Raw genomic sequence first — 7912 nt, 5'->3', positions numbered from 1 at the left:
CTGCGCCTGTGCAGCACCTGTGGCTACCTCGTCTCTTTGAGCCTGTCTAGTGATTGCTAATAACTCTCTTTTTACTGGACAAATTGTTAGCTCCATGGCCAACGTCAAACAAAAAATGTTAAATAGGAAAAATCTAAGGCAAAAAGCAATAGCCAACACCTATTATAAAAATTCCATTAAAAATATTGGGAATTTCTACCACTCGGGATTCCCAGGTGGTGCTAGTGGTAAAGAACCCAGCTACCAATGCAGGTTGATGTAAGAGACGTGGGTTTGATCCCTGGGTGGGGAGGATCACCTAGAAAAGGGCATGGCAACCCATCTCAGTGTTCTTGCCTGGAGAATCCCATGGACAGAGAAGCCTGGCAGGCTGCAGTCCATAAAGTCACACTCAGCTGGACATGACAGAAGTGACTTAGCACAGACACATGCAAACCCACTATTATTCTAAGCTGCTCAGGTGGGAGATTTGGCTACTGGTGCTAGAGGAATGGGAATTGGTTTCTCTACCACTTACCTTTATGGAGAGCTCCAAAAAGAAAAAAAATTATAAAGACATTTCTGGAGCTTTTTTGCTTTAAATCCTGAATTCCCTAGGTAAAGACAACTGCTTAGGTTTCCCTGATTTGAGACTATGTCTTGTTCCCATGGAGAAGGCAATGGCAACCCACTCCAGTACTCTTGCCTGGAGAGTCCCATGGATGGAGGAGCCTGGTAGGCTGCAGTCCATGGGGTCGGTAAGAGTCAGACACGACTGAACGACTTCACTTTCACTTTTCACTTTCATGTATTGGAGAAGGAAATGGCAACCTGCTCCAGTATTCTTGCCTGGAGAATCCCAGGGATGGCGGAGCTTGGTGGGCTGCCGTCTATGGGGTCGCACAGAGTTGGACACGACTGAAGCGACTTAGCAGCAGCAGCAGCAGCAGCAGCAGCAGCAGCAGCAGCAGCAGCAGCTTGTTCCCATATATCAATATTCTGTCTGTGTAATTTTCCTTCTGTTTTAGTTTCTGGCATATATATATTCTCCAATTACATAGTGATTCCTGAAAATTTATTTCAAATAATGAATTCAGTCACATGTCAAATCAAGGGACAATAATTTATTTGTCTCTCCTAATGCTCAGGAAACAATTTCCTTGATTGCAAGCTTGTTTTAATTTTGTTAGTTTATACTGGCTTGCACAGAGTGAAAGAGGGTAAAAACCTAGAAATTACATTTAGAATAAATGAACAATTGAATGAATGAATTTCATTTTTCATTATATTTACTGTCTTTACCATTCTCTTGCCACTTATATTTCAAAGTAATTCATATAGAATAATCTGCAAATTGTTTTTCCCCCAGAGTTTGCTGATTTTCTCATCTCTGTTTGCTCTCCCTGGACTTTCTGCTGAGTGTCATAGGTGCCTGTCTGTCTTTTTTAAATTCCTTTTTAGGTTATTTTTTACCTTTAAACACCTTAATTTATATAATGAGGAAAAGCTATGTAAGATTTTATTGCCTACATGCTAACGATTGCAGCAATAAATCAGCCACAACTTAGGACTTAGTGAAGATATCTGGGTTGTAAATTGGTTGACCTTTGTCCACGAGGGAAGGGTAAGGAAAGATATAGTTTTTATTGCTGGGAGAGTAATTTGATGAGAAATTTTTTTATGTGCTTCATTGTTAAAAACAGAGAGAATTTCCCAGGTTCATAAACATATTAGGACATTTCAGAGGCAAAATCATGACAGAAATGGTGCACAAGCACAATGAGAGAAAAGGAGATTTGAAAATAATTTAACAGTTAAATATAATACAGGTTAGAGGAAACTTTGAGAAAGACTGAAAGTAAATATCTGGAAGGAGCTGACAGAATGTTGGAAGGTCATTTCTGCTCAAGATATGATGTTGATTATGGATGTCATCAGTACTACATGTAAAGAGAGGCATCCTCTAGGTCTTTTGCTCCTATGGTAAAGAATCTGCCAGCAATGCAGGAGACCCAGCTTCGATCCCTAGGTGGGGAAGATCTCCTGGAGTAGGGAATAGCAAGCCACTCCAGTATTCTTGCCTGGAGAATGGACAGAGGAGCTAGAGGGCTATAATCCATGGGATCACAAAGAGTTGGACACAACTGAGCGACCAACACTTTTCTATAGGATCACAACTCCGGGTTCAATCTAGGGTTGTAATAATTAGATACAAACTTCATGTGACTTGGCAGTGTTTGAGCTCCACTCTTGAAAAGGTCAAGTGGCGGCAAACAAGAAGAGGCAAAAATGAGACTGGAACCATTTTTATGATTTATCTGCACAAACAATTCCACAGTTTCTCATACTCGTTTATTGTCTTAGACACTCAGTGATGCCCCTCTCCCCAGAATGTGTTGTTCCCTCTGTTCTCATGATGTTTCTACCAGTTTTTGAGAGTCTTGTCCTCCAGAAGCATTCACTCTCCACAGGGTGTAACCTTGCGTAGATTAGTTTAGTCAACTCATAACTGTAGCTGAAATGACTACTTTACTCATAATTTAGTAGTAATGTTCTTCAGCCTTGATGATATTTTCCACTTCTGTGGGGCTTCCAAAGTGGCTCAGTGGTAAGAATCTGCCAGCCAATGCAGGAGCTGCAGGAGCTATGGGCTGGATCCCTGGGTTGGGAAGATCCCCTGGAGGAGGAAATGGCAACACACTCCAGTATTCTTACCAGGGTAATCCCAAGGACAGAGGAACCTGGTGGGCTACAGTGTACTGGGTTGCAAAGAATTGGACACAACTGAGTATGAACACACACACACACACACACACACACTCGTTCTCTTATGCAGTCCTCACTAGAGGGTGAAATATCACCTCCTATATTCTTTCCCAGGCACAATCACTTCGGATAACATCATTCCCCTGTGTCTTCCATCTCTCACTCTGTTCTCCTTTCTATATAAATATATATTTTTATATTTCCCATTTAAAAACAGAATAAAATTAAGCAAAGCTATTCAAAACAAGCTCAAACAAAATTCCTTCCTTCTAACCTGCCTTCTGTTAAAGATTCTGACATTTCTCTTTTTTGGGTATTAGTTCTAGAAGGTCTTGTAGGTCATCATAGAACTGTTCAACTTCAGCTTCTTCAGCATGAATGGGAGGGGCATAGGCCTGGATTACTCTGATATTGAATGGTTTGCCTTGAAAACAAACAGAGATCATTCTGTCATTTTTGAGATTGCACCCAAGTACTGGATTTGGACTCATTTTTCAGTGTCATATCTTTTTGTCTTTCCATACTGTTCATGGGTTCTCAAGGCAAGAATAATGAAGTAGTTTGCCATTCCTTTCTCCAGTGTATCATGTTTTGTCAGAACTCTCCACCATGACCTGTCCGTCTTAGGTGGCCCTATATAGCATGGCTCATAGTTTCACTGAATTAGACAAGGCTGTGATCCATGTGATTAGTTTGGTTAGTTTTCTGTGATTGTGGTTTTCCTTCTGTCTGCCTCCTGATGGATAAGGATAAGAGGCTTGTGGAAGCTTCGTGGTGGGAGAGACTGACTGTGGGGGAATCTGAATCTTGTTCTGATGGGTGGGACAGTGCTTAGTAATTATTTAATCCATTTTTCTGTTGATTGGGCTGTGTTCTCTCCCTGTTGTTTGGCCTGAGGCCAAACTATAGTAGGGTTAATGGTGGTAATGGCGACCTCCTTCAAAAGGACTTATTCAGTGCCCCTGATCCCTCAGCAGGCCACAGTCAACCCATGCCTCCACCAGAGACTCCTGGACACTCACAGGCAAGTCTGGCTCAGTCTCTTGGGACACTGCTCCTTTCTCCTGGGTCCTAGTGTGCGCAATATTTGGCTTGTGCCTTCCAAGAATCTGTTTCCCCAGTACTGATGAAGTTTTGTAGTCAAATCCCACTGGCCTCCAAAGTCAAGTTCCTTGGGAGTTCTCAGTCCCTTTTTCAGATACCCAGGTTGGAAAATCTGTTGTGGGTCCTAGAACTTTCTTAACAGTGTTCTGCAGTTTGTGGGTCATCTGCTCAGTGGTTCTATGGTGGGGCTAATGGCGATCTCCTACAAGAGGGCTTATGCTACATGCTGTGTGTCCCAGATCTGTTGCAGCCAGAGCCCCTGTCCCTGTGGCAGGCCACTGCTGACCCACTCCTTTGCAGGAGACACTCAACACTCAAAGGCAGGTTGGCTCAGTCTCTGTAGGGTCTCTGGATCCTCATGTGCACAAGGATTTCTTTTGAGCCCTCTGAGTGTCTCTGATGGGTATGGGGTTTGATTCTAAACGTGATTTTGCCCCTCCTACCATCTTATTGGGACTTTTCTTTTGCCCTTGGATGTGGGGTATCTTTTTTTGGTGGGATCCAACATTCTCCATCTGATGGTTGTTCAAAAGTGAGTTACAATTTTGGAACTAACACCAGAATTTTGGAACTAACACCTTCTAGAGCTAACACCATAATAAGATGTCATTTTCATCATAGGGGACTAGAATGCAAAAGTAGGAAGTCAAGAGATGCCTGGAGTAACAGGCAAGTTTGGCCTTGGAGTACAAAATGAAGCAGGGCAAAGGCTAACAGAATTTTGCCAAGGGAACACACTGGTCATAGCAAACACCCTGTTCCAACAACACAAGAGACAACTCTGCACATGGACATCACCAGATGGTCAACACCTAAATCAGATTGATTATATTCTTTGCAGCCAAAGATAAAGAAGCTGTATACAGTCAGCAAAAACAAGACTGGGAACTGACTGTGGCTCAGATCATGAACTCTTTATTGCAAAATTCAGACTTAAATTGAAGAAAGTAGGGAAAACCACTAGACCATTCAGGTATGACCTAAATAAAATACCTTATGATTAAGCAGTGTAAGTGACAAATAGATTCAAGGGATTATATCTGTTAGACAGAGTGCCTGAAGAATTATTAATGGAGTTTCATGACATTGTACAGGAGGCAGTGATCAAGAACATCCCCAAGAAAAAGAAATATAAAAAGGCAAAACAGTTGTCTGTGAAGTCCTTCCAAATAGCTAAGAAATGAAGAGAAGCTAAAGGTAAAGGAGAAAAAGAAAGATATACCCATCTGAATGCAGAGTTCCAAAAAATACCAAGGAGAGAAACAAGAAAGTCTTCCTAAGAAGTCAATGCAAAGAAACAGAGGAAAATAATAGAATGGGAAAGACTAGAGACCTCTTCAAGAAAATTAGAGATACCAAGGGAACATTTCATGCAAAAATGGGCACAATAAAGGACAGAAATAGTAAGGACCTAATAGAAGTAGAATATCTTAAAAAGAGGTGGCAAGAGTACACTAAAGAATTATACAAAAAAAGATCTTCATGATCCAGATAACCATGATTGTGTGATCACTCACCTAGAGCCAGACATCCTGCTGTGTGAAGTCAAGTGGACCTTAGGAAGCATCACTACAAACAAAGCTAGTGGAGGTTATGGAATTCCAATTGAGCTATTTCAAATCCTAAAAGATGATGCTGTGAAAGTGTTGCACTCAACATGCCAGCAAAGCTGGAAAACTCAGCAGTGGCCACAGGACTGGAAAAGGTCAGTTTTCATTCCAATCCCAAAGAAAGGAAATGCCAAAGAATGTTCAAACTACCATACAATTGTGCTTATCTCACATGCTAGGAAAGTAATGCTCAAATTCTCCAAGTGAGGCTTCAACACTATGTGAACCGAGAACTTCCAGATATTCAAGCTGGTTTTAGAAAAGGCAGAGGAACCATAGATCCAATTGCCAACATCCATTGGATCATAGAAAAAGCAAGAGAGTTCCAGAAAACATCTAATTCTGCTTTATTGACTATGCCAATAGTCATTAACAAACTGTGTAAAATTCTTCAAGAGACTGGAATACCAGACCACGTTATCTGCCTCCTGAGAAATCTGTATATAGCTCAAGAAGCAACAATTAGAACCAGACATGGAAAAACAGACTGGTTAAATTGGGAGGAGTTCATCAAGACTATATATTGTTGCCCTGCTTATTTAACTTGTATGCAGAGTACCTCATACAAAATGCTGGGCTGGATGAAGCACAAGCTGGAATCAAGATTGCAGAGAGAAATAGCAATAACCTCAGATGTGCAGATGACACCACCATTATGGCCAAAATCAAAGAGGAACCAAAGAGCCTACTGATGAAAATAAAAGAGCAGAGTGAAGAAGCTGGCTTAAAACTCAGCATTCAAAAAACTAAGATCATGGTATCTGGTCCCATCACTTCATCGTAAATAAATGTTGAAACAATGGAAGCAGTGACAGACTTTATTTTCTTGGGCTCCAAATTCACAGCAGAGGGTGCCTGCAGCCATATAATTAAAAGATGCTTGCTCCTTGGAAGAAGAGCTATGACCAACCTAGACAACATATTAAAAAGCAGAGATAGTACTTTGCTGACAAAGGTCTGTTTAGTCAAAGCTGTGGTTTTTCCAGTAGTCATGTATCAATGTGAGAGTTGGACCACAAAAAATCTGAGTGCCAAAGAATTGATGCTTTTGAACTGTGGCAGTGGATAAGACTCTTGAGAGTCCTTTGGACTGCAGGGATATCAAACCAGTCAATCCTAAAGGAAATCAGTCCTGAATATTCATTAGAAGGAGTGATGCTGAAGCTGAAACTCCAGTACTTTGGCCACCTGATGTGAAGAACTGACTCTTCTTGATGTGGAAAAGACTCTGATGCTGGGAAAGATTGAAGGCAGGAGGAGAAAGGGATGACAGAGGATGAGATGGTTGGATGGCATCACCGACTTGATGGACATGAGTTTGAGCAAGCTCCAGGAATTGGTGATGGACAGAGAAGCCTGGCATGCTGCAGTCCACAGGATCACAAAGAGTTGGACATGACTGAGCTACTGAGCTGACCTGAACTGATTTCTTTTTACCTTTTACAGCTAATGTTTCTTTGAAAGAGTGGTTCACAGTCATCCTCCTCACTCATCTAATAGCCATTGTTTATAAGATTTCACAATGTTAGCATTCTAATGCCTTTTAATTGAAGAATGAATAAACACAATGTGGTATATCCATACAGTGCTGCTACTGCTGCTGCTGCTAAGTCGCTTCAGTCGTGTCCAACTCTGTGTGACCCCATAGAAGGCAGCCAACCAGGCTCCTCCATTCCTGGGATTCTCCAGGCAAGAATACTGAAATGGGTTGCCGTTTCCTTCTCCAATGCATGCACGCATGCTAAGTTGCTTCAGTCATGTCCAACTCTGTGTGACCCCATGGACAGCAGTCCACCAGGCTCCTCTGTCCACAGGATTCTCCAGGCAAGAATACTGGAGTGGGTTGCCACTTCCTTCTTCAAGATAAATTCTATCAAAAAGGAACAAACCACTGAAATATGAAAAGTGTGTGTCTCTAAGATATTATGCTAAATGAAAGAAGCTAGACATAAAAGACCATATATTATATGACTGCAACTGTATATATCCAGAAAAGGCAAATCTATGTATAGAGAAAATAGATTAGTGATCCCTGGGCCTGGGAACAAAGATTATTTGAAAACGAAAGCAAGAGCTCTCTTGGGGAGATGGAATCCTTTACGATTGGATCAATGATGATTGCTGAACTATGTAAATATGTTAAAAATTATTGAGATGATTTTTTAGAATGAATGAACACTTGAATGAATGTATGGTATGCAAATAACATCTCAACAAACCTTTTTCTCAGAATTATCACAGAATTAAGTACCTTGTATGGATTTATCAGTTTCAGAATTCTTACTTTATTTAAGGTACATTTTATCTATGTTGATTTTCAACCATGGCATGAAATTTGTGTAAATGTAGAAACCCCTTGTAATTTCCATAACATAGTGTTTACTTCTGGATTATTTTTATTAAAGAAAACAAATGAGCAGATTGTATTTAACAAAAGAGAATTGTATTTGTTT

The sequence above is a fragment of the Bos indicus x Bos taurus genome, chromosome 23 (assembly GCF_003369695.1).
Source record: "Bos indicus x Bos taurus breed Angus x Brahman F1 hybrid chromosome 23, Bos_hybrid_MaternalHap_v2.0, whole genome shotgun sequence".
Classification (NCBI taxonomy): Eukaryota; Metazoa; Chordata; class Mammalia; order Artiodactyla; family Bovidae; genus Bos; species Bos indicus x Bos taurus.
Note: the sequence above shows the minus strand (reverse complement) of the source record.